The 27,888-nt window shown below is 43.3% G+C and overlaps 1 protein-coding gene across 10 annotated transcripts in view; it reads left to right on the top strand.

The window, feature by feature from the left end:
* Positions 1 to 27,888, top strand: part of LOC139535720 (voltage-gated potassium channel subunit beta-2-like) — a 166,313-nt gene that overhangs the window by 102,781 nt on the left and 35,644 nt on the right. The window lies entirely within an intron of this gene.

Raw genomic sequence — 27,888 nt, 5'->3', positions numbered from 1 at the left:
CTAAAGCTTTATTATTTTGAGATTGATGGAAGTTGTTCTCTTAAATTATTAGAATCTAATTTCCCCCGGACGATGTATATTAGTAATCCTTCCATGCTCAGTAAAGACCCCAACATAGTGCAGGAGGGTCCCATCAGCAGAAACTCTCTGTTCTAGTGGTTTGAAGAGGAACAACATTTTCAACCTTGTCAACTAACACCTACTCACCATTAGTTCTGTTCTATGTTAGGCAATATTGGAGACTCAAATAGGAAGCTGAGCTGTGTTTCTATTATAACAGAAAACATATTTTTTTTTATCAAGGGAAATATAGTATTCTTTCTAACAGTATTTCAGGATGTTGTGTATCCCTGGAAATAATTTAAAATCATGGTAACATAATAGTTTTGAAAACATAGCACAACTTAACTCGGATATGGGGTAAGTTGAGCCGCCTTGGGGTAAGTGGGTGATGGTGTCCTGTGACAGTGGGTGATGGTGTCCTGTGACAGCGGGTGATGGTGTCCTGTGACAGCGGGTGATGGTTTCCTGTGACAGTGGGTGATGGTGTCCTGTGATGGTGTCCTGTGTAGAGGTCGACCGATTAATCGGCATGGCCGATTTCAAGTTTTCATAACAATCGGTAATCGTCATTTTTTGAAGCCGATTATATTGCAATCCACGAGGAAACTGCATGGCAGGCTGACCACCTGTTATGCGAGTGCAGCATCAAAAGGACCTGGTGGCTGCAAGGAGCCACGGTAAGTTGCTAGCTAGCATTAAACTTATCTTATAAAAAACAATCAATCTTAACATAATCACTAGTTAACTACACATGGTTGATGATATTACTAGTTTAACTAGCTTGTCCTGCATTGCATATAATCAGCCTACTTCAACTTCGCCAAACGGGTGATGATTTATCAAAAGCGCATTAGCGAAAAAAGCACAATTGTTGCACAAATGTACCTAACCATAAACATCAATGCCTTTCTTAAAATCAATACACAAGTATATATTTTTAAACCTGCATATTTAGATAAAATAAATGAATGTTAGCAGGCAATATTAACTGGGGAAATTGTGTCACTTCTCTTGCGTTCAGTGCAAGCAGAGTCAGGGTATATGCAGCAGTTTGGGCCGCCTGGCTCTTTGCGAACTGTGTGAAGACCATTTCTTCCTAAGAATTTTACATAATTATGACATAACATTGAAGGTTGTGCAATGTAACAGCAATATTGAGACTTAGGGTTGCCACCCGTTCGATAAAATACGAAACGGTTCTGTATTTCACTGAAAGAATAAACGTTTTGTTTTCTAAATGATAGTTTCCGGATTTGACCATATTAATGACCTAAGGCTCGTATTTCTGTGTGTTTATTATATTATAATTAAGTCTATGATTTGATATTTGATAGAGCAGTCTGACTGAGCGGTGGTCGGCAGCAGCAGGCTGGTAAGCATTCATTCAAACAGCACTTTTCTGCGTTTGCCAGCAGCTCTTAGCAATGCTTGAATCACAGCGCTGTTTATGACTTCAAGCCCATCAACTCCCGAGATTAGGCTGGCAATACTATAGTGCCTATAAGAACATGCAATAGTCAAAGGTATGTGAAATACAAATGGTATAGAGAGAAATAGTCCTATAGTTCCTATAATAACTACAACCTAAAACTTTTTTACATGGTACATATTGCACTTTTACTTTCTTCTCCAAAACTGTGTTTTTGCATTATTTAAACCAAATTGAACATGTTTCATTATTTATTTCAGACTAAATTGATTTTATTTATGTATTATATTAAGTTAAAATAAAAGTGTTCATTGTTCATTCAGTATTGTTGTAATTGTCATTATTACAAATGTATAGGGGGGAGCGCACAAATGTATAGGGGAGCGCTGCTCTCGGACCAACCTTCTCCATTCAAGTTTTACCTTAATATTATAATTATTTCACAATACTGACGACAGATCAGCTCCTCGAGATATATTACCACCTACGGCTGCAAATATTGAGGCAAGCTTATTCTAATGCTTACCCAATAAAAATTCACAAAATCACAGAGTTGGCACATCATTGTGCACATTACGCTATGCATCATTAAATATATTGAGACAAACTACACACAGAAGCCTACAAGTAGCAAAATAGAACTCAACTGATTGAACATGAAATGTATTTCAATATCATTGAAATAGGTTTATAGCCTACTGTTTATATTTTAAGGCAGTCATCTCTGTTTTCATTTGAAACATATTTTTATACGTCACTTGTTTGTATGATTTGCAAGGACATGAGCAACTTTGTATTCGTAGTGAACTTTGTTATGAAGTTATGAGCGGTCCCAGATAGACGGATAAACCATGTGATTCTGTTTTTAGGGGAGATCATCTGTAAAGTGACATGGGAGGGCAAAAAAACATCTAACAACACACTTAGCTGTTTTACACTTGGTCTGAGGCAGGTGTTATATTAAGACCGTTTTTAATTTTAATTTAACCTTGATTTAACTAGGCACGCCAGTTAAGAACACATTCATATTTACAATGACAGCATACACCGGCCAAACCCGGACGACGCTGGGCCAATTGTGCGCCGCCCTATGGAACTCCCAATCACAGCGGGTTGTGATACAGCCTGGATTCAAACCAGAGTGTCTGTAGTGACGCCTTTAGCACTGAGATGCAGTGTCTTAGACTGCTGCTCCACTCGGGAGCCCAATGTTAATAATGATAGTTTTGGGAAACGGATTGGAGATTTAATGATGCTCCTACAAAGGTTTTAAAGATGAACTTAGTTAGCCTTAAGATGCTTTTGGTAAACCGGTCCCAGATTACTGGGCCAGGGATGTTGTTTCGATGTGCCAATTTGTATTCAAGTTCTCTCTGTATTCGCCCCTTAGTTCCAGTGAAGGGAAATCTTAACGCTACAGCATACAATGACATTCTAGACGATTCTGTGCTTCCAACTTTGTGGCAACAGTTTGGGGATGACCCTTTCCTGTTTCAGCATGACAATGCCCCCGTTCACAAATCGAGGTCCATACAGAAATGGTTTGTTGAAATCGGTGCCGCAGAATTTGACTGACTTGCACAGATCCCTAACCTCAACCTGATCAAACACCTTTGTGATGAATTGGAACGCCGACTGCAAGCCAGGTCTAAGGGGGGGCCAACTCTATATTAATGCCCATGATTTTGGAATGATATGTTCGACTTGAACTCTATTGGAGGGATGCAATACCATTCTTCCACGAGAAATTCCATCATTTAGTGTTTTGTTGATGGTGGTGGAAAATGCTGTCTCAGGCGCCGCTGCAGAATCTCCCATAAGTGTTCAATTGGGTTGAGATTAGGTGACTGAAACGACCATGGCATATAGCTTATATCGTTTTCATGCTCATCAAACCATTCCGTGATCACTCGTTCCCTCTGGAGGGGGACATTGTCATCCTATGGGGGCATAGCGGTGGTAACCAAAATAATGGCCTGCCCAGCATTTTTATACATGACCCTAAACATGTTGGGATGTTAACTGCTTAATTAACTCAGGAACCACACCTGTGTGGAAGCATCTGCTTTCAATATACTTTGTATCCCTTATATACTCAAGTACTTCCATTATTTTGGCAGTTACCTGTGTATAAAGCACAGAAAAATCACGTGTTTGACTGCACTGGGCCTTTAAGTTTGTTGGCCCGCCCACTAATTGGCCACACCTGATCTTAATGAGTGCTTGTTTATTTGAAATGGGGTCTGTTTGAATAGACTAAAATGAACAGCTTTGTATGCGTAAAGAAACATGGGAAGCTAGCTAGTGGACTAATTCCATGGATAGAAAACAGAAGATTATAGGTTTGAATCTCACTGATGTTGTGTCACAATAAAAAAGAAATGTGTTTGCATAATTAATGCCTAAGGAAATTCATTTCCATGTGTCCTATCTGCTTGGAGTTCAACAAAGTTAACCCAAAATAAGGTAGCAGCATTAATAAAAGTCTTATTGAAGCATTCAGCGAACTTTTTATGAAAGTTATTCAAAAACCTCCAAATAATCGCAGAGCGTTAATAAAACATCCCAGGAAAAATTAAGGAACCAGAGTAAAATGTTTTCAGAACCTCCCTGCAACCTAATTATATAATTTAATTACGATACAAGCATCATGAAACCTATAACAATACATTTATTTGACTTGAAAATGTGTTTTTTCATCCTTACTTGCTTACCACTTTTTCCATGTAGTTTTTTCCTTCATAGATTCTATGAAGACCTCTTGCTTTTCCTAAATATTACATATTATTACATATTACATATTTATATTACATATAAATATTACATATTTAGGAAGAGGTAGGGTGTGAGGAGTCAAAATGTCACTGGTTCTGGTGTTATACTTTGTTGAGCCAAAGGGTTAGTTGAGCCACCCCTTGTTTCTAGGAAACCATACACAAAGGGTGGCTCATCTAACTCTTTGGCACAACTTACCCCACTCTCCCCTACCCCAAAAATGTACTTATTTGGTCTAAAATGTCTACTGTGTTCTTAAAAATAAAGGTAAAAGCAATTAACATTTTAGAGGTGGTATTTACATGCATAAACACATGGTTTGTGTGGGGTGAATAATTAAGTGGTTTGTGTGGGGTGAATAATTAAGTGGTTTGTGTGGGGTGAATAATTAAAATCATTAGAGCTTCTTCATGCATGCTGATAGTTTAGGGGGGATGGTTGTCAAATGGAATGTCTTTTAAACCCACGGCAAAAAGCTGCGGGCGCAGAAAAAGCAGTCCTGTAGCTTTATGTCTTTAGTTTAATTGATTTGGAATTAATCTGCATTGTCAGTGAACGAGCATCCTGTTCGTCCTCTTATCTGCCATGCTAGCGGCTGCCTAGTCAAGTCGACAAACACAATGATGATAACATTTAAAAGACAGGGGCTCAGCTCAGGGCAATGAGGTATTTTAATGTCTCTGCATTTCAATTTGTGTAAACTTGTGCCCACGTGTTGAGCATTTCTTGGTGGGCGTGTGTGTGAGCCCTGCGCCCGGAAGGATGCATGCTGGGCTACTCTGTGCTCTTGTCAGTGTGCATCTCCCTGACATTACCCTTTAAGTAAACTCTTTCCAGCGCTGCAGAGGAGAGAATTGGGCCACTACACTCTCAACTTTCACAGCGTAGAACAGCAGGTGTATGGGTCACAATCCAGCTCACTTCAATTCAGTTTTATTTGTATTTTTCCTCTGCAATTTCACTATGGGATCAAACCATGCCCTACTCCTCAAACTCCTCATAGAAACACAGGCTTTCTGAGCATAATAAATTATGTTTCTGCTCATTAAGCACAGAGTCCATGGAGTCAGTCTGTAGTCTCTAGTGAGTATATTTCTTGCCTAATGGGGATTGGGGTTAGACTCTAATGTGTCCTGTGGGTGGACCAATGGCAGGCAGGTGTGCTGTGGACACCCAAGTCAGGTATAGCTAACCCAGAGAAGTGGAGGGACAACGGCTATATGGGAAAGGCAAAGGGAAAGAGGGATACCTAGTCAACTGAAATGTGTCCAACCCCTCTGAATCAGAGAGATGCGGGAGCTGCCTTAATCGACATCCATGTCATTGGAGCCCGGAGAACACTGCCTTGCTCAGGGGCAAAATTACAGATTTTTACCTTGTCAGCTCGGGGATTTGATCTAGCAAGCTTTCGGTTACTATCCTCCTTCAGCTACAGTACATGAAGGATAAAGGGAAAAACATGGAGAAAATGCTGCTCAGTATAACTGGAGAGTGATGTTCGACTTGGTCTCACATGCCTATAAACCTGCGAGCTATGGCCATGGTACACTGGCCATAGGGCATTGTTTTTCCACCTGAACATGATAGTACTTTCCATGGTCAGCCAAGGATGGATGTCCAGAGGATGACCATTGCTGTCCATCGCTTCATATTCAATTCAGCTTTGCATGCATGGTTCTGTTCCAATTCCCGCTTTGAAGCCGTGATCTGAATGAAAGATGACCGATCCATCCCTGGGGGCAGCAGGCTGGTCACATGACTGACCTCCCCTCCTCACCGGGCCAAGCAAAGCATCCAAGTGTTCATCTCCAGGTATGGAAAGAGAAAGAAATGTCTAGTAGCTAGCTACCAGAGTTCACCAGAGTCAGAGCTGCTCCGTTATGTGCCTGCACCACAACTCACTGCTGGCAGCCCAGGCCTTGCCTCATCCTCATCCTCCCAGGAATGATTAAATGTCTTTAGTCAGGACTGAATTAATGATGCACGCAAAACTGCTTATGATTATTTAAAGTAGCCCTTCTTGGCTTCTCAGGGAAACTGCAGAATATCCAACTGGCTGGCAGGGCAGGTGGGGAGATAATCCTATAAGATATAGAGCCAAAAAAAGCCTTTCGTTAACTAACACTCTCACTTGACTCTTCCCCAATACTAGCTCTGACTTTGCTGATAGCTACTTTGAGGAAAAATGTACTTACAATGACTGTGATATGTGGTTGTCCCTCCTAGCTATCTTAAGATGAATGCACTAACTGTAGGTCGATCTAGATAAGTGTGTCTGCTAAATGACTAATATGTAAATCAAATCAAATGTATTTATAAAGGCTTTTTACATCAGCAGATGTCACAAAGTGCTTATACAGAAACCCAGCCTAAAACCCCAAACAGCAAGTAATGCAGATGTAGAAGGACGGTGGCTAGGAAAAACTCCATAGAAAGGCAGGAACCTAGGAAGAAATCTAGAGCGGAACCAGGCTCTGTTTGACGGCCAGTCCTTTTCTGGCTGTGCCAGGTGGAGGTTATAAGAGTACATGGTCATTAAGGCCAGATTGTTCAAATGTTCATAGATGAGGGTCAAAGCAGGGTCAAATAGTAATCAGCAACAGTTCAGCACCTCAGGAATAAATGTCAGTTGACTTATCATAGCTGAGCATTCAGAGGTCGAGAGAGGTCGAGAGAGGTCGAGAGAGGTAGAGGTAGAGGTAGAGGTAGAGGTAGAGAGAGGTAGAGAGAGGTAGAGAGAGAGAGAGAGAGGTAGAGGTAGAGGTAGAGGTAGAGGAGAGAGAGAGAGAGAGAGAGAGAGAGAGAGAGAGAGAGAGAGAGAGAGAGAGAGAGAGAGAGAGAGAGAGAGAGAGAGAGAGAGAGAGAGAGAGAGAGAGAGAGAGAGAGAGAGAGAGAGAGAGAGAGAGAGAGAGAGAGAGAGAGAGAGAGAGAGAGAGAGAGAGAGAGAGAGAGAGAGAGAGAGAGAGAGAGAGAGAGAGAGAGAGAGAGAGAGAGAGAGAGAGAGAGAGAGAGAGAGAGAGAGAGAGAGAGAGAGAGAGAGTCGAGAGAGAGGTCGAGAGAGAGGTCGAGAGAGAGGTCGAGAGAGAGGTCGAGAGAGAGGTCGAGAGAGAGAGTCGAAAACAGCAGGTCTGGGACAAGGTAGCATGTCAGGTGGACAGGTCAGGGTTCCATAGCCACAGGCAAGACAGCAGAATCTGGATCACCAGCACGACCAGATGGACTGAGGACGGGACAGGGACAGGCAGGAGTCATCAGGCAAGGTAGTCCTGATGCATGGTCTTAGGGCCCAGGTCCTCCGGGAGGAGAGGAGAGAGGGGGTAGGGGGAGGGTAGAGGGAGCATGCTTAAGTTCACACAGCACACCAAATAAGACAGGAGAATTTCACCAGATAGGACAGGAGAATATCACCAGATAGGACAGGAGAATTTCACCAGATAGGACAGACTGACCCTAGCCCTTCCGGCACAGACTATTGCAGCATAGATACTGGAAACTGAGAAAGCATCAGAGTAGCAGGATTACATGGTGTGCCACGTTGTGTGATGATGTTAGGAGCCTCCACTACTTTAGTAGCAACCATAGCTTTCCTTGCTAATGAGATATTGTTTTGTGCAAGGTGGGGCAACACCTGTCAAGCACATTGGTTCCATATCCAAAGTTCCACACTCATTTTTCTTCGTAGTCCAAATAGCATAGTTCTGAACTGTAGATCCCTGCAGTTGTCTAATTTGCCACTTCACCTCCCCTTCAGAAATGTTCAATGTACAGTCAAGTTGCATAATAACATCAAGGACTAAAATAGGTTGTTCAAATGAGCCTATCCACACCCCTGCATCAATCTTCATTGGACCAATAGAAATTGATAATGGTTTGGTCTGTTTCATATCTGCCCCACCCCACTCCCCACTCCTGTTGCTTTCATCTTCTTGCCCGTGTACTGAGGACATACAGTATATGTTTTGCATAACATATGAGCAATACAGTGACTTCAGCACCCGTATCTACTAAAGAATCTACTGCAAAGTTATTAACCATCATGTTCACATATATTCCATCCGATTTCATATGTACACCAGCTGAGATGGGACGTAAGGGGTGGTCTATTAGTCCACAGCATCCAGCAAACTTTGCTGCTGAGCCGGAGAGAGCTTCTTACATTTCTGCATCAGCATTGTCTTGTTGGGGCTGTTGTCTTGATTTCATTTTCCCTTAGACGGACCCTGCTTCTCCTGGCCACTTCTCATAAAAACACGTTTTCTTTCCCGACATTCTCGTTGCCAGTGACCAGAAATCCCGCAATAATGACATACACCAGGTTTCTCTTCTGCTGAACAGATAATGTTGTTGGTTTCACTCAGAACCTGCACAACTCTGATAACAGCCGGTTTATTATGTTGATTGATGTCTCTGTCCAGTCGTGACAGTCTGTCGATGATGTCACCGTCGTTTTGTCTCTCCCAGTCATTAGTTGTGGAAACAAAAGTTTTTTGCAAATCATCATGTATGGATTGCATCAGCTGATGAGTGATTGCCCCATTTCTGGATGAATTGAGTGTATCTCATCTCCCATGTCGGGTAACCCACTGTGTCTAACCACTTCTGCTCTAAACCTTTCTTCAAATTCAACAAACTGTTCTTTCGGTTTTTGAACACATTTGGTTATCTCTCCCCAATTAGTGGTTGTATTGGTCAGACCCTTAAGGAAAACATGTATGGCTCTCCATCCATCGACCACATCTTGCTCTACACCATGTTCACGGTTGTTCAAAACAAAGGCTAATAACTGTACCCATCATAAGGATGTAGATTGTAGAGTTTCTTATAACGCTATAGCGCTTCAAATGGTCCCATGTTTTCATACCCACTTCTCACGGATGTTTCAACGTTTTTGACCATTCATCCAACTGTTTTGGAGATGCTGATTTGTGTGTGATTACTGTCACCTGAGGTTTGTCTTTACTACCCTTTACAGCCTGTGTTCTGGTTGGCCTAAGACATAATTCGTCACTGCTGTCAGTATCTGTTGACTCAAAGCCAGGCAGTGCTGACCAGATGCTTGAAACCCGATCATCCTTCCGCAACTCAGTGTGAGGGTAGATTGAGGGAACAAATGGTCCACAGGTGGGGGTCAAGTCTGTTTTTACGACCCTTGCCTGTAATTGTTGAATTTATTCTTTCAAGGTTTTGATCTGTTCACCAAGAGCCCTTAAACTTTCTTTATCTCTCTTCAATGTCCTGTCACGATTCTCCAGAAAGAATTTCTCATCCCGTTTTCTTACTTCGGCTAAAACAGTTAAAGACCATCGTGTCTTTGTCAAGGAATTAGACATTCTCTGTATTTTTCCCCAAGCTTTTTATACATCAGACAGATTCCATATTCCATCTTTGTCAACAATGACGGAATATTTCTTCATTATCTCTTGCCTACACTTCTCTACTTTGAAATGGTTCTTCATATCACTAAAGAGTGAATTTAAAATATCTGTTCCACCCTTTTCCAGAGTGATTTTCTCACTTAACAATGGCATTATATTAACTTTAAAAGTTGTATAATATATATCTCTTTGTTTATATATTCCTTTAACCCCAAAATATATCCTCTTTTGAGGACTCAAACCTCTTCTAGAACACATTGTCTCTGTAGGTCCTGGCTACCCATAAAAATGTATGTTCACTTCAAAAAGCTTGTTGAAGGCTTACATTAACCACAAGTGTAAAAATTGCAACTCAACTAGCAACTCACTTCTATGCAACAAGAAGGTTTCACAAAAAGAAAGGACTCTAAAATGTTAAGAGGACTCAAACACCTATAATAGAGAACAAAGGACTTGAACCTTAAACATCACAGATACGTATCACTCATTGCATGCATTAATTTGAATCTGACTTGGTTCTTTTAAAATGATATTGGTCTAGACTCACCCAGCACTTCTGCCATCAACCAGGAGATTGAGTTGACTCCCCAAAGTGGGTTGTGCTCAGCCTTCTCTCTTTCTTCTGGATCAACACACAGTTGAGTTTTTCTTGTTGTTCAGACCTATTCATCCGGGTCATGGCACCAAATGTTAGCAGTTGATGTTACTCTTCAATAACACAGACCGCAAAGTAAATCAGGGGGAGGAAAATAGGTGTATTATTATTCAAAGAGGATGAATCATGCGGGGAGGTAGATGTTCATGTTCCCCTGACCCCAGTGATTCTCCCCAGTGATTCTCTCCACAGAACAAAGGGACAGGATGTAGTTTATAACCCAGCCCTAGCCTATGGTTGACCAATTAGAATTCCTTGCAATAAAACTGTGCCAATGGCCAAATAACAAGTATCTTATTTCAGGTTGGACCAATGAGAACGTGCCACACGTAGCTATGAGTTCAGGACGGACATTCCTAACAGATGTTGAACTGAAAACCAACTATTTCCATTGATAATTCCCTATTGACCATTAGTACTCTATTGACTTTCAGTACTTTTGACCTCTCGTCCTCTGCGTTGTTTATCTTCAAAATATTCTTACAGTTGTAATAGGGTCTAGTAGGCAGCTGGATGGTTTTGAAGCCATTACTATTTTCGTAAATGTGTCATTCATAGCGAGCTACCAAGAAGCTATTTCAATCAAGTTAGAGTAGCTTGTCTAACTATAATAGCTGGCATTGGTGTTCAAACATCTAAATCATTTTTTAAGTGGCAACTTTATTTTTGAAAACTTCCAGTCTTCCAGTCACAGAGACTGCCTTAGTTAAAGTGGTAAATTATATTAGAGCTAACACAGATGCCAAACAGCTCTATGTCATTGTACTCTTAGTTTTAAGTGCTGCATTCAACACTGTTGACCATGATGTCCTTCTGGACAGACTGGAGAGGTGGGTTGGCCTCTCCAGTCCAGTTATGAATTGGTTTAGGACCTATTTAACCGGTTGAGAGTTTGTCACCCGTGGTGATCATAACTCAGAGAAAATACATATCACATGTGGCGTTTGACAAGGTTTGGATTTGGGTCCGGTACTGTTCCGTTTATATATGTTACCCCATTGGCAGCGTTATCAGAAAGCACAGCATTCATTTTCACTGCTACGCAGATCATACACAACTTTTATTTCTGTGTCACAAGGATTTTAGCTCCACGGAATTTTTCTTAGACTGTATTAGTGATTTAAATTCTTGGATGGCTCAACTTCCTCCAGCTAAATCAAGATAAGACCGAGGTACTTATTGTTGGAGCCAAAGCACAGAGAGAGAATCTAGCCGCACATTTTAATTTACAGGCAATAAAGATAAAACACCTGGTAAAAAACCTAGGTGTTATTTTAGATTCTGAACTAAATGTTGAATCACACATTAGAAATGTGACAAATAGCTTTTTACCACCTGAGGAACCTTGCCACGGTGCAGCCATTTCTCTCTCAGGCTGATACAGAGAGACTCATCCATACTTTTATTACAAGCAGACTTGACTACTGTATTGATCTCCTGTCTGGTCTACCCAAGAAAGCCATTGGTCAACTGCAAAACATACAGATTGCTGCAGCACGGCTCTTGACCAAGACCAGACGGAGTGCATACACTGGAGAGCACACACCAGTTTTAAGGTCTCTGCACTGGCTGCCTGTGAGTTTTAGAATGAATTTTAAGATTATTCTATTGGTTTTTAAATCAATCCACAATTGTGCACCCCAATGCTTTTAAGTTATGTACCCAGTAGGTCCCTCAGGTCCTCTGGCTCTTGGTCCGAGGCCTTCCCAAAGCCTCGGACCAAGAGGCATGGAGAGGCAGTCTTTAGTTATTATGCCCACAGCCTCTGGAATAGCCTGCCAGAAAAACTGAGGGGGTCTGAAACTGTGGAGATATTTAAAATAAATCATAAAACACATCTTTTTAGCTTTGAGGGTGCTTTTTAGTTGTTCAGTTTTGTAATTATTTTGTTTTTTTATCTTATGTTTGTTGTGTAGTAAATATTTCAGCTTTTATTTTCATTGGTTTTTATTAGTTGTTTCCTGTAAAGCGCATTGCATTCCATGTATGAAATGTGCTGTAAATAAAGCTTGATTTGATGCCTGCTGGCAAGGTTGCTAGGCAAGCAATAACTAAATGTACTGAATAAGACTCACATTCCTTTCCAGATTTTCTCCAGATTTTAGCAGAGGCAGAGAAGAATATTTAGTTTCTTTGAAAAAAGAACCACCAGTCAGGAGAATAAAGACAGCTCAAGAGGCATAGTTAGATATGCAGAAAAATATACATATTTTTGACAGAATTAAGAATAATGACTATGCCTCTAGATTGCAAGAAAAAGCTGTTTCAGGTGTTTGAAAAATTATCCAACTTCAGGACGGCCCGCCCAAATCCACCCCCCAGCAATCCTCACGTACTTTGTGCCCCCTCAGATTTTTGGGGTGGATGACGCCCCAGATTACAGCGGCCAGTATAACTAACTGGCAGAGTGATGTGTTGGTGTGTGAGCTGAGCAGATGGTGTTTAAATCACACTGCTGTGTTGTTCAGGTGTGAGTTAGCTAGCAGAGATGGAGACGCAACACCGCCTGGTGCCTAGCCTATATTCAGTATAAAGCTGATTCAGCAGTCCGTCCGCATTGGCTGTGCTACTTTGAAGTCTTGTCATTTTTAGACCATACCTGAACAGATGTCAGTGTTTACAAAGAAGACGGTTGCAGGAAATGGGTGCCTTTTACATATGAAAGCTGCAACATGGATGCATGCTCCTGTTTAGGAGTTTGGCTTGAGACGTGTCAGGCTATACTTCAAAGTCATCCTACGTCTTTTGTTGTCAAGTGATTGGATTTAGGTAATCTCAGTTCTGTAGCTGTTTTCACCCCTTCCAAGCATGGGTACATTGGCCTATATGTAGTATGGGTTACAAAAGGATTGGGTGTTTTTGATTTGGGTGTTGGCTAATCAGAATCACTTTATTCTCAATTACATTTACACATACCCAGAATTTGACTTAGTGAATAGATGCTGCCAGCGATAGACAGTATACAGACAAAGTCAACATACAGGATATACAATATAAATACAGAGAACATAAAACACTGGAGTAAAACTGAGTTACAGTGAGGATATACAATTTACAGCAGGAATATACAGTATATATATATAAATATATGCAGAGGAAGGGATGCTGCCATGACAAATTTAGACAGTGTAGGGCTGACCCCAGTTAGTCGACTGGTCGATTGTTTGGTCTTTAGGCTTTTGGTCGACCGAGATTGTTTTAGTCGAGCAGTAACAAGTATATATATGTACACATATTTGCGCCCATCTCAGTGAACTAATCCATTGCAGAGGCCTAGACTAAAAGCCAATTTATGCTTGATCTGAAAATGTGGTAGGAGGCTCCATATGGAGGGTGTGATGGAATAGCAGAGCCTCCAGAGGCATGCAGAAGCTAAATCGAGCTCTGTACCACGTCGCCATGCGCCTCCCAATTTTTGGAACATTGCAAAGGGCTCTGTATACCTCCGCATGGACATGATTGGTTGACGGTAGGTGGGGGCGGTACATCCTGTATAAACACAAACTCACTTCTTTGACAACAGCTCTGCTCCACGAAGTGCAAGAAGTAGGAATGCCCTGACTCCCACTGAGGCCGTAGCACCGTAAATGCTGCATGGCCATGCGCTCAGATGCGCAATGCACTCCTCTCTCCAGTATGCGCTCTCCCACGCCAATTTGTGCACATTCATTGTTTGCGTTTGATTGTTAGTGTATATCAATTCCCCATTACAGATCACCAGTAGTACATTTACATTTCTAATCTACAATGTCTATTACTTTGGTTACGGTAATTTAGTTTTATGCACTCATTATTATTCCAGTCTTCCTGTTCTCATTGTCAGAATAGACACATTGTTTGCAGAGTGCTCAACCTATGCTACACTTGTGATGAAACACGTTTACAAGTTTAGTCATTGTCTTTTGTTTGGAGCGCTCCTGTCAATGTTGAGTAAGGTCATGCATGCATAGAAGTGGGCCTATAGGCTACTTGGCCTGATTATACATAGAAGTAGGCCTATAGGCTACCTGGCCTACACACAAATGTAGGCATATAAATGTGCCCATTTGTGGATCTAATAGTATTTCTGATTGGCTTAAGGCACCACCACTAATGACCTGTGGAGCTTCTCAAAGTAATGTTTTCTTCACCTCAGTGCTAACTTGGACTGAAATAAGTTCCGGTACTCATTTTGGGTGCTGGTACTGTTTATATTTAGTTACAGAAGCTCCACAGTACTTTTGAGCTAATATTGTATAAGAGAAACAAGAGCTCAAGCAGTAGAACATTTGAGGTGCCGGTACTAAGCTCCGGTGAGCTCCTGCCTGAGTCAAGCACTGTTTCTTATCCCTTGCGCAAATAACCTACAGCTGTGTCTGTCCCGAGCTCACTGGCAAGGGAAACTCTGAGGGCCCAGAATATTTTATATAATGTTGCAAGTTCGCTAGCTGTCGGGCCAGAACAAAGTTAATAGTTGATAAAATGTTTCAAGTTTGTTGCAGACAGGATGTAACATACAGTGGGGAGAACAAGTATTTGATACACTGCCGATTTTGCAGGTTTTCCTACTTACAAAGCATGTAGAGGTCTGTCATTTTTATCATAGGTACACTTCAACTGTGAGAGACGGAATCTAAAACAAAAATCCAGAAAATCACATTGTATGATTTTTAAATAATTAATTTGCATTTTATTGCATGACATAAGTATTTGATCACCTACCAACCAGTAAGAATTCCGGCTCTCACAGACCTGTTAGTTTTTCTTTAAGAAGCCCTCCTGTTCTCCACTCATTACCTGTATTAACTGCACCTGTTTGAACTCGTTACCTGTATAAAAGACACCTGTCCACACACTCAATCAAACAGATTCCAACCTCTCCACAATGGCCAAGACCAGAGAGCTGTGTAAGGACATCAGGGATAAAATTGTAGACCTGCACAAGGCTGGGATGGGCTACAGGACAATAGGCAAGCAGCTTGGTGAGAAGGAAACAACTGTTGGCGCAATTATTAGAAAATGGAAGAAGTTCAAGATGACGGTCAATCACCCTCGGTCTGGGGCTCCATGCAAGATTTCACCTCGTGGGGCATCAATGATCATGAGGAAGGTGAGGGATCAGCCCAGAACTACACGGCAGGACCTGGTCAATGACCTGAAGAGAGCTGGGACCACAGTCTCAAAGAAAACCATTAGTAACACACTACGCCGTCATGGATTAAAATCCTGCAGCGCACGCAAGGTCCCCCTGTTTAAGCCAGTGCATGTCCAGGCCCGTCTGAAGTTTGCCAATGACCATCTGGATGATCCAGAGGAGGAATGGGAGAAGGTCATGTGGTCTGATGAGACAAAAATAGAGCTTTTTGGTCTAACTCCACTCGCCGTGTTTGGAGGAAGAAGAAGTATGAGTACAACCCCAAGAACACCATCCCAACCGTGAAGCATGGAGGTGGAAACATCATTCTTTGGGGATGCTTTTCTGCAAAGGGGACAGGACGACTGCACCGTATTGAGGGGAGGATGGATGGGGCCATGTATCGCGAGATCTTGGCCAACAACCTCCTTCCCTCAGTAAGAGCATTGAAGATGGGTCGTGGCTGGGTCTTCCAGCATGACAACGACATGAAGCACACAGCCATGGCAACTAAGGAGTGGCTCCGTAAGAAGCATCTCAAGGTCCTGGAGTGGCCTAGCCAGTCTCCAGACCTGAACCCAATAGAAAATCTTTGGAGGGAGCTGAAAGTCCGTATTGCCCAGCGACAGCCCCGAAACCTGAAGGATCTGGAGAAGATCTGTAGGGAGGAGTGGGCCAAAATCCCTGCTGCAGTGTGTGCAAACCTAGTCAAGAACTACAGGAAACGTATGATCTCTGTAATTGCAAACAAAGGTTTCTGTACCAAATATTAAGTTCTGCTTTTCTGATGTATCAATTACTTATGTCATGCAATAAAATGCAAATTAATTACTTAAAAATCATACAATGTGATTTTCTGGATTTTTGTTTTAGATTCCGTCTCTCATAGTTGAAGTGTACCTATGATAAAAATTACAGACCTCTACATGCTTTGTAAGTAGGAAAACCTGCAAAATCGGCAGTGTATCAAATACTTGTTCTCCCCACTGTATATGCCGGGAGTCAGGATGCAGAAGGTGAGTTTAATAATGAACCGATACAGATTAACAAACATGAGACACGTACTGAACGTGAGAGAAAACAATACTACCTAATGACTGATGTTAACTGAGGGCTAAATAAAGAGCGAGTAATCAAGGGGAAAATGATGACCAGCTGTGCATAATGATGGGGAACAGGTGTGCGTGATATAGTTGCAGGGCCGGTGGTTAGTAGAACTGCGATGTCAAGCGCCAGAGGGAGGGAGCAGGAGTAGGCATGACCCACAGGCCATGTGGACCCAATGTGATTCATAGGATATTTATTTTTATCAGCATATTTTCTACCTGCAGGCTGCAGTGTATTTATTTGTTGGCTTTATGTAGGTTATTTTTACATAGTTGGCAATGGATGTTACTTTTTAGGTTTGTATCATTTTCATTTAGAATTTTGATTAACTACATGACAATGATTTTGAGATATGAAGACATTATAAATTAAATGAAACCGTTTCACGAAAATGTGCATATGAAAACCATAACTGGCACGCAGATTGGTAGAAAATGGTAAGATAAATTGGCATTCCACATGAGAAAGGTTGCCGACTCCTTGTGTAGCCTACTACCGGCAACTTCAGGAGAGTAATGGCAGAATCTGCGAAAGCCAGCAGGAGCAGGAGAAGAATAATTTGGTCAGGTTTTTTTCTTCTGGTAATCTAGATCTCTGGCGCCATCTTGAGGCATTTGTCTTATTTCATCAAACCGTGAGCTTTAAGCATCAGACAAGCTCAAGGCATATAGTTTATTTTAGTAAAACACGTAGGGTGTGTCTATATGTGGAAAAATACACGTTTAAAAATGTTGACCAATCGATTGGTCGAAAGAACAGACAACTTTCTGTCGACCAAGATTTTTTTAAATTGGGGACAGCCCTAATACAGTGCATATACAGTGTTTGGCAGAGGTGTAAATTGTGCAAGTTATTATAATAAAGGGTCTTTGATGGCAAGGTGCAGTGTTCGGGTCAAATGAAAAGTCTCTTAATCCCTATGAACACGATAGCCGGGTCATAAGGACTTCATTTTGCACTCAGAGAGGCTCTCTATTATTGAGCCAGCTCTCCATGGGCTTTACTCGTTCCTGAAATGTGTCTCTTTAGAGAGGAACACCGAGCAAGACACTTACGCCTTCTGTACTGTAGCCGCTAGACACTCCAGTACAGATAGGACTTTATACTGCAGCCTCCAACTCTTACAGCCTCGGCTACATACATAGCCTAGTGTTTAGAGTGGCTATCTTTAATGGACAAGGAAAGAAAACGTGGCATCTGTTTGCTAGGGGCATGTTAGGGTGAATTGCCAAATTGTGTGTGTGTGTGTGTGTGTGTGTGTGTGTGTGTGTGTGTGTGTGTGTGTGTGTGTGTGTGTGTGTGTGTGTGTGTGTGTGTGTGTGGATGTGTGTGTGGATGTCTGCGTGAGTGCACTATGTGGATGTGTGTGCGAGAGATGTGTGCTAATGGGAGCATGTTTAGCTGAATGGGGAGGTGAAGACAGCTGTTTACTCCTTGCCTGACTGAAAGAGTTTAATTAGAGCCAGTGCTGCTCTGAGCTGAGCTGTGTGTTTGCATTAGCAGCACTCTGCTCTCATCCTCTTTCTATTTCTCTGCGTGTTATTGTCTTAAACACACTGGAAATAGATGTATTAAACCATCCTGCTATGTGCTGCCAGAAATAGACATTTAGCTTTCATTTCCCTTTCAACTAAACACGTCTTTCACCCGCCAAGCCTATTCCATTTTAAATGTGTTTGTAGACATTTATGTTGACTACTTCAAATCAAATCAAATTTATTTATATAGCCCTTCTTACATCAGCTGATATCTCAAAGTGCTGTACAGAAACCCAGCCTAAAACCCCAAACAGCAAGCAATGCATGTGTAGAAGCACGGTGGCTAGGAAAAACTCCCTAGAAAGGCCAAAACCTAGGAAGAAACCTAGAGAGGAACCAGGCTATGAGGGGTGTTCCTCTTCTGGCTGTGCCGGGTGGAGATTATAACAGAACATGGCCATGATGTTCAAATGTTCATAAATGACCAGCATGGTCAAATAATAATAATCACAGTAGTTGTCGAGGGTGCAGCAAGTCAGCACCTCAGGAGTAAATGTCAGTTGGCTTTTCATAGCCGATCATTAAGAGTATCTCTACCGCTCCTGCTGTCTCTAGAGAGTTGAAAACAGCAGGTCTGGGACAGGTAGCACGTCCGGTGAACAGGTCAGGGTTCCATAGCCGCAGGCAGAACAGTTGAAACTGGAGCAGCAGCACGGCCAGGTAGACTGGGGACAGCAAGGAGTCATCATGCCAGGTAGTCCTGAGGCATGGTTCTAGGGCTCAGGTCGTCCGAGAGAGAGAAAGAAAGAGAGAATTAGAGCGAGCATAGTTAAATTCACACAGGACACCGGATAAGACAGGAGAAGTACTCCAGATATAACAAACTGACCCTAGACCCCCGACACATAAACTACTGCAGCATAAATACTGGAGGCTGAGACAGGAGGGGTCAGGAGACACTGTGGCCCCATCCGATGATACCCCCGGACAGGGCCAAACAGGAAGGATATAACCCCACCCACTTTGCCAAAGCACAGCCCCCACACCACTAGAGGGATATCTTCAACCACCAACTTACCATCCTGAGACAAGGCCGAGTATAGCCCACAAAGATCTCCGCCACGGCACAACCCAAGGGGGGGCGCCAACCCAGACAGGAAGTTCACGTCAGTGACTCAACCCACTCAAGTGACGCACCCCTCCTAGGGACGGCATGAAAGAGCACCAGTAAGCCAGTGACTCAGCCCCTGTAATAGGGTTAGAGGCAGAGAATCCCAGTGGAGAGAGGGGAACCGGCCAGGCAGAGACAGCAATGGCGGTTCGTTGCTCCAGAGCCTTTCCGTTCACCTTCACACTCCTGGGCCAGACTACACTCAATCATATGACCCACTGAAGAGATGAGTCTTCAGTAAAGACTTAAAGGTTGAGACCGAGTCTGCGTCTCTCACATGGATGGGTAGGCAAACCATTCCATAAAAATGGAGCTCTATAGGAGAAAGCCCTGCCTCCAGCTGTTTGCTTAGAAATTCTAGGGACAATAAGGAGGCCTGCGTCTTGTGACCGTAGCGTACGTGTAGGTATGTACGGCAGGACCAAATCGGAAAGATAGGTAGGAGCAAGCTCATGTAATGCTTTGTAGGTTAGCAGTAAAACCTTGAAATCTACTACGACTACTTGCATCCTGTTTCTTGTGATTTCGCAGCATGTAGCCTATCCGTGTGTACGTCAATATCTAAGCTGATGAAGGGAACAGATATAATTGTGTCATGTTTTCCACACTGTATGACTGCACTGACATTTGTCAATTATTACAGACTTTTTTTCTTCAAGATCCTAGTGTACAGTGCACAGTATCAGAATTAGATTGTGTGTCAGTTATGTTGACGGTTAATCCCTGTTGTGTTTCTCTGTGTGACATGCCTTTGAACTGTCCATATGACATCATGAGTGTTAAAGTGGAACTGACAGTGTTTTAGCAACATGAAATCTTATTAAAATCTGTTCATATAAACCCCCAGGAAGAATGATGCATTTTTTATTTATTTTTAAAATTTTCTGGCAAGCCAGCACTTACAGTAGATATGGTCATTTTTTTCATTTGCATAAATTCATAGAATGTTTGGGAATGACGTAGAGTAAGGCATTTGTGAAAATGATATATCAATATAGAGTGGGAAAGCGGCATGCGATTGTTTGGACAATTAATAGACACTGCAGTAAATGTAACCGATGTGAAATGGCTAGCTAGGTAGCGGTAGTGCGCGCTAGCAGCCTTTCAGTCGGTGATGTCACTTGCTCTGAGACTTGAAGTAGTGGTTCCCCTTGCTCTGCAAGGGCCACGGCTTTTGTGGAGCGATGGGTAACGACGCTTCGTGGGTGACTGTTGTTGATGTGTGCAGACGGTCCCTGGTTCGCGCCCGGGTATGGGCGAGGGGACGGACGTAAAGTTATACTGTTACATAAATAAAACCTAATAAAAACATCTGTCTTGTCCAGGACCAGAGTCTACGCAGACCAGTGCGCCATAGCCAATCAGAGCTGCAGTAGACCTATATGCAAATAAACAATTTTGCCACATGGGCCTGCCATCATTGTCTTTGAACTGGACTGTGTGTTACAGACAGTAGCAACAGCACGACTTTAGATCATTGCCGTTGCTAGTTTGATTGTATTGACATTCACTGCCTTAGTTACAATCGTCCGTTTTTGTCCAAAATATTGAGTCATTCAAACTAAAACAGTGCATCCCGAATGCCTGGAGGCAGCAAACAATGTACCAGGCCAGCTGTGATTTACAACCTGATAGCAATATTTGTTGGACTACCAAGAAATGTCTTGGTGAATTATATTAATCATGCATTGAACTGCATCCATCTATTCTGCCAACAATACCTTACTGTACGTCATGGTATTTTTTGTCAAATACAACCTATTTTTAAAACCACTTATAAGGTTGGTTTTGTAGCTTAAACTTAACCTTTTATGTTTTGACTGATATTCTAATGATTTGTTTCATATCTGCAGAGTAGTTGTCATTTCCACTTTAATTGGTGTAGAATGGTATACTATCCCAAGCCCTTAGAATACCATGGGGAAGTACTTAGAGGCTATTAGTGTTTCCCCTATATTCATTTAGAAGTGGTGGTCCACAACTACTAAATTGTTGCCACTGCTGCAATAAAGGAAAATGACAGTGGACTGTAAATGGCACGGTAAAGGTTAAAGTATACAGTATATAAGATGCATGGTTAACTGCTTTTTACTCAGTCATCTGTGTTGTGAATATTTTAGTTCTGTCCTACACTACGCCAAATAGTGTCATATGGCACTGAATGATGCAGTGTGGTCATGATATGTGATCTAGTGAGTAAGCTTTTCTGCACCACTTTTTTTAGTATGTAAACTATACGGTGGCCGTGTCCGAATACCCATACTAGCGTACTACATACTTAAACTGCATACTATGTAGTCACCGTCAGATACTATTTAGCACGTACCGTTTATTAAAAAGTATGCAGTTTGCAACGGCCGCAACGCAGTAGCGGTTCTGACTGGCTGAGTACTGTAGGTGTGGCGGGGCTGACTGGCTGAGTACTGTAGGTGGGGCGGGGCTGACTGGCTGAGTACTGTAGGTGGGGCGGGGCTGACTGCGGGTGGATTTTTCTAAATTCAACAGACATGCATCGCATTAACCAGCTCATTTCCAATTTGATGAATTACTCTAAACTCTGAATAGAATATGAATGGCATTATAGGCCTACTCTGGCTGGTTATAGGCAGACTATCACATTCACATCACATTAATTTGGTTCCATTTCAACATATTTATGAGTGAAACCAGAGTGCTGTAACATATATATATTGAAGTGTTCACACCAAAACTTTTCAAATGTTCAAATCAAAAGGCTATTGCACAGAAAAATGTGCACGGTCGGGTGCATCGCAAATTCAGAACCGCAGGACAGCAACATACTAAACCATGGGGTTCTTGGTCACCTCCCTGACCAAGGCCCTCCTCCCCGATTGCTCAGTTTGGCCGGGCGGCCAGCTCTAGGAAGAGTCTTGGTGGTTCCAAACTTCTTCCATTTAAGAATGATGGAGGCCACTGTGTTCTTGGGAACCTTCAATGCTGCAGAAATGTTTTGGTACCCTTCCCCAGATCTGTGCATCGACACAATCCTGTCTCGGCGCTCTTCTGACATGCACTGTCAACTGTGGGACTTTATATACAGTCGTGGCCAAAACACAAATATTAATTTCCACAAAGTTTGCTGCTTCAGTGTCTTTAGATGTTTTTGTCAGATATTACTATGAAATACTGAAGTATAATTACAAGCATTTCATACGTGTCAAATGCTTTTATTGACAATTACATGAAGTTGATGCAAAGAGTCAATATTTGCAGTGTTGACCCTTCTTTTTCAAGACCTCTGCAATCCGCCCTGGCATGCTGTCAATTAACTTCTGGGCCACATCCTGACTGATGGTAGCGCTCACCTTGTCTTGCCCCAAACAATCGGAAAGGGGATTCATCAGAGAAAATGACTTTACCCCTGTCCTCAGCAGTCCAATCCCTGTACCTTTTGCAGAATATCAGTATGTCCCTGACGTTTTTCCTGGAGAGAAGTGGCTTCTTTGCTGCCCTTCTTGACACCAGGCCACCCTCCAAAAGTCTTCGCCTCACTGTGCGTGCAGATACACTCAACACCTGCCTGCTGCCATTCCTGAGCAAGCTCTGTACTGGTGGTGCCCCGATCCCGCAGCTGAATCAACATTAGGAGACGGTCCTGGCGCTTGCTGGACTTTCTTGGGCGTCCTGAAGCCTTCTTCACAACAATTGAACCATTCTCCTTGAAGTTCTTGATGATCCGATAAATGGTGGATTTAGGTGCAATCTTACTGGCAGCAATATCCTTGCCTGTGAGGCCCTTTTTGTAAAGCAATGATGACTGCATGTGTTTCCTTAAAGGTAACCGTGGTTGACAGAGGAAGAACAATGATTCCAAGCACCACCCTCCTTTTGAAGCTTCCAGTCTGTTATTCGAACTTAATCAGCATGACAGTGATCTCCAGCCTTGTCCTCGTCAACACTCACACCTGTGTTAACGAGAGAGTCACTGACATAATGTCAGCTGGTCCTTTTGTGGCAGGGCTGAAATGCAGTGGAAATGTTTTTTGGGGGATTCAGTTCATTTGTATGGCAAAGAGAGACTTTGCAATTAATTGCAATTCATCTGATCACTCTTCATTACATTCTGGAGTATATGCAAATTGCCATCATACAAACTGAGGCAGCAGACTTTGTGAAAATTAATATTTGTGTCATTCTCAAAACCTTTGGCCACGACTGTAGACAGGATGCACCTGAGCTCAGTTTCGAGTCTCATAGCAAAGGGTCTGAATACTTATGTAAATAATGTATTCTTAGAACCTGTTTTTGCTTTGTCATTATGGGGTATTGTGTATAGATTGATGAGGGAAAAATATATTTAATCCATTTTAGAATAAGGCTTTAACGTAACAAAATATTGAAAAATTCTAGGGGTCTGAATACTTTCCGAAGGCACTGTATGTGACCCTGTTCTCATTCATCATCACAACTTGCCTTTCTACCCCACCGCCCTGAACTGTCTCACTCCCACAACCCCTCACCCCCTCTACCCCTTATCCTGACAAGTCTTACCCCTTCACCCTCTGACCTCCACCCTGACCTCTCAGCCCCTACCTTCCCCTCACCTTCTCAGGCCATCACCCTGACCTTTCAGCCCTACCTCTCCCTCTCTGGCCCTGGCCTGAACTCTCAGTAACACCCCATGTAGCCCTTCACCCCAGAGAGTTCCAGAGAGGACTGGATCAGATACTGTCTGATCCAGCCCATCCTACCTTGTTGACATGGTGAACACATATTGCAGCTCTCAGAGCTAGCGCCTCCCACCTCCCTCAGGGCCAAATATCAGGATAGGGAAAGAGTTGGACAGGGACGGTACAGCTGTCATCCATCTGGCTCCATCTGAATTGTGGACAGTATGATCAGGTGCAGTGGATTTACGCAAATAACCCCTGAAATAAATAAAAAAATAAAAATCAAATTTTATTAGTCACATACACATGGTTAGCAGATGTTAATGCGAGTGTAGCGAAATGCTTGTGCTTCTAGTTCCGACAATGCAGTAATAACAACAAGTAATCTAACCTAACAATTCCACAACTACTACCTTATACACACAAGTGTAAAGGGATAAAGAATATGTACATAAAGATATATGAATGAGTGATGGTACAGAACGGCATAGGCAAGATGCAGTAGATGGTATAGAGTACGGTATATACATATGAGATGAGTACTGTAGGGTATGTAAACATAAAGTGGCATAGTTTAAAGTGGCTAGTGGTACATGTATTACATAAAGATGGCAAGATGCAGTAGATGATATAGAGTACAGTATATACATATACATATGAGATGGGTAATGTAGGGTATGTAAACATTATATTAAGTGGCATTGTTTAAAGTGGCTAGTGGTACATTTTTACATAATTTCCATCAATTCCCATTTTTAAAGTGGCTGGAGTTGAGTCAGTATGTTGGCAGCGGCCGCTAAATGTTAGTGGTGGCTGTTTAACAGTCTGATGGCCTTGAGATAGAAGCTGTTTTTCAGTCTCTCGGTCCCTGCTTTGATGCACCTGTACTGACCTCGCCTTCTGGATGATAGCGGGGTGAACAGGCAGTGGCTTGGGTGGTTGTTGTCCTTGATGATCTTTATGGCCTTCCTGTGACATCGGGTGGTGTAGGTGTCCTGGAGGGCAGGTAGTTTGCCTCCGGTGATGCGTTCTGCAGACCTCACTACCCTCTGGAGAGCCTTACGGTTGTGGGCGGAGCAGTTGCCGTACCAGGCGGTGATACAGCCCGACAGGATGCTCTCGATTGTGCATCTGTAGAAGTTTGTGAGTGCTTTTGGTGACAAGCCGAATTTCTTCAGCCTCCTGAGGTTGAAGAGGCGCTGCTGCGCCTTCTTCACAACGCTGTCTGTGTGGGTGGACCAATTCAGTTTGTCCGTGATGTGTACACCGAGGAACTTAAAACTTTCCACCTTCTCCACTACTGACCCGTCGATGTGGATAGGGGGGTGCTCCCTCTGCTGTTTCCTGAAGTCCACAATCATCTCCTTTGTTTTGTTGACGTTGAGTGTGAGGTTATTTTCCTGACACCACACTCCGAGGGCCCTCACCTCCTCCCTGTAGGCCGTCTCGTCGTTGTTGGTAATCAAGCCTACCACTGTAGTGTCATCCGCAAACTTGATGATTGAGTTGGAGGCGTGCATGGCCACGCAGTCGTGGGTGAACAGGGAGTACAGGAGAGGGCTCAGAACGCACCCTTGTGGGGCCCCAGTGTTGAGGATCAGCGGGGTGGAGATGTTGTTACCTACCCTCACCACCTGGGGGCGGCCCGTCAGGAAGTCCAGGACCCAGTTGCACAGGGCGGGGTCGAGACCCAGGGTCTCGAGCTTGATGACGAGTTTGGAGGGTACTATGGTGTTAAATGCTGAGCTGTAATCGATGAACAGCATTCTCACATAGGTATTCCTCTTGTCCAGATGGGTTAGGGCAGTGTGCAGTGTGGTTGCGATTGCGTCGTCTGTGGACCTATTGTGTCGGTAAGCAAATTGGAGTGGGTCTATGGTGTCCGGTAGGGTGGAGGTGATGTGGTCCTTGACTAGTCTCTCAAAGCACTTCATGATGACGGAAGTGAGTGCTACGGGGCGGTAGTCGTTTAGCTCAGTTACCTTAGCTTTCTTGGGAACAGGAACAATGGTGGCCCTCTTGAAGCATGTGGGAACAGCAGACTGGGATAAGGATTGATTGAATATGTCCGTAAACACACCAGCCAGCTGGTCTGCGCATGCTCTGAGGACGCGGCTGGGAATGCCGTCTGGGCCTGCAGCCTTGCGAGGGTTAACACGTTTAAATGTTTTACTCACCTCGGCTGCAGTGAAGGAGAGCCCGCAGGTTTTGGTAGCGGGCCGTGTCAGTGGCACTGTATTGTCCTCAAAGCGGGCAAAAAAGTTATTTAGCCTGTCTGGGAGCAAGACATCCTGGTCCGCGACGGGGCTGGTTTTCTTTTTGTAATCCGTGATAGACTGTAGACCCTGCCACATACCTCTTGTGTCTGAGCTGTTGAATTGCGACTCTATTTTGTCTCTGTACTGGGACTTAGCCTGTTTGATTGCCTTGCGGAGAGAATAGCTACACTGTTTGTATTCGGTCATGTTTCCGGTCACCTTGCCCTGGTTAAAAGCAGTGGTTCGCGCTTTCAGTTTCACGCGAATGCTGCCGTCAATCCACGGTTTCTGGTTTGGGAATGTTTTAATCGTTGCTGTGGGTACGACATCGTCAATGCACTTCCTAATGAACTCGCTCACCGAATCAGCATATTCGTCCATGTTGTTGTTGGACGCAATGCGGAACATATTCCAATCCGCGTGATCGAAGCAGTCTTGAAGCGTGGAATCAGATTGGTCGGACCAGCGTTGAACAGACCTGAGCGCGGGAGCTTGTTGTTTTAGTTTCTGTTTGTAGGCTGGAATCAACAAAATGGAGTCGTGGTCAGCTTTTCCGAAAGGAGGGCGGGGGAGGGCCTTATATGCGTCGCGGAAGTTAGTATAACAATGATCCAGGGTTTTACCAGCCCTGGTAGCACAATCGATATGCTGATAGAATTTAGGGAGTTTTGTTTTTAGATTAGCCTTGTTAAAATCCCCAGCTACGATGAATGCAGCCTCAGGGTGTGTGGTTTCCAGTTTACAAAGAGTCAGATAAAGTTCGTTCAGGGCCATCGATGTGTCTGCTTGGGGGGGAATATATACGGCTGTGATTATGATCGAGGAGAATTCCCTTGGTAGATAATGCGGTCGACATTTGATTGTGAGGAGTTCTAGATCAGGTGAACAGAATGACTTGAGTTCCTGTGTGTTGTTATGATGATCACACCACGTCTCGTTAATCATAAGGCATACCCCCCCGCCCCTCTTCTTACCAGAAAGATGTTTGTTTCTGTCGGCGCGATGCGTGAAGAAACCAGCTGGCTGCACCGACTCCGTTAGCGTCTCTTGAGTTAGCCATGTTTCCGTGAAGCAGAGCACGTTGCAATCCCTGATGTCTCTCTGGAATGTTACCCGTGCTCGGATTTCATCAACCTTATTGTCAAGAGACTGGACATTGGCGAGTAGTATGCTAGGGAGTGGAGCGCGATGTGCCCGTCTCCGAAGCCTGACCAAGAGACCGCTACGTTTGCCCCTTTTACGGCGTCGCATAGGGTCCCCGGCTGGGATCAGATCCATTGTATTGGGTGGAAGGCAAAACACTGGATCCGTTTCGGGAAAGTCATATTCCTGGTTATAACGATGGTGAGTTGACGTTAATCGTATATTCAGTAGTTCCTCCCGACTGTATGTAATGAAACCTAAGATTACCTGGGGTACCGATGTAAGAAATAACACATAAAAAAACAAAATACTGCATATTTTCCAAGGAACGCGAAGCGAGGCGGCCATCTCGGTCGGCGCCAAATAGGCTTCTAAAGGCTCGCACACATCACCCATTTAATTTAGCAGACACACCAAATGTGGATCTAGCGTTCGTCTGCCGATTGCTCAGCATGCTGTGTTTTAGGGACCACACACTCTAGATGTCTGACTGTCGAAGATGTTGATGCGATTCCACATATAAAATGGGTGAGCACTCGATTCACTAATAACATTGAGGTGCTAAGTACTTTTGAGCAGCAAACTCTAACTCACACCTCAGAAAACCCATAAAGACTGAGATGACCGCCTCTGTTCATTCACTTTGAAATCAGGGGCTTAGTGAACCATGACGCCACTGTGGTACAAACA

This window comes from Salvelinus alpinus, chromosome 12 (genome assembly GCF_045679555.1).
Source record: "Salvelinus alpinus chromosome 12, SLU_Salpinus.1, whole genome shotgun sequence".
In the NCBI taxonomy this organism is placed as follows: Eukaryota; Metazoa; Chordata; class Actinopteri; order Salmoniformes; family Salmonidae; genus Salvelinus; species Salvelinus alpinus.
This window is presented reverse-complemented; position numbering and strand designations above follow the sequence as displayed.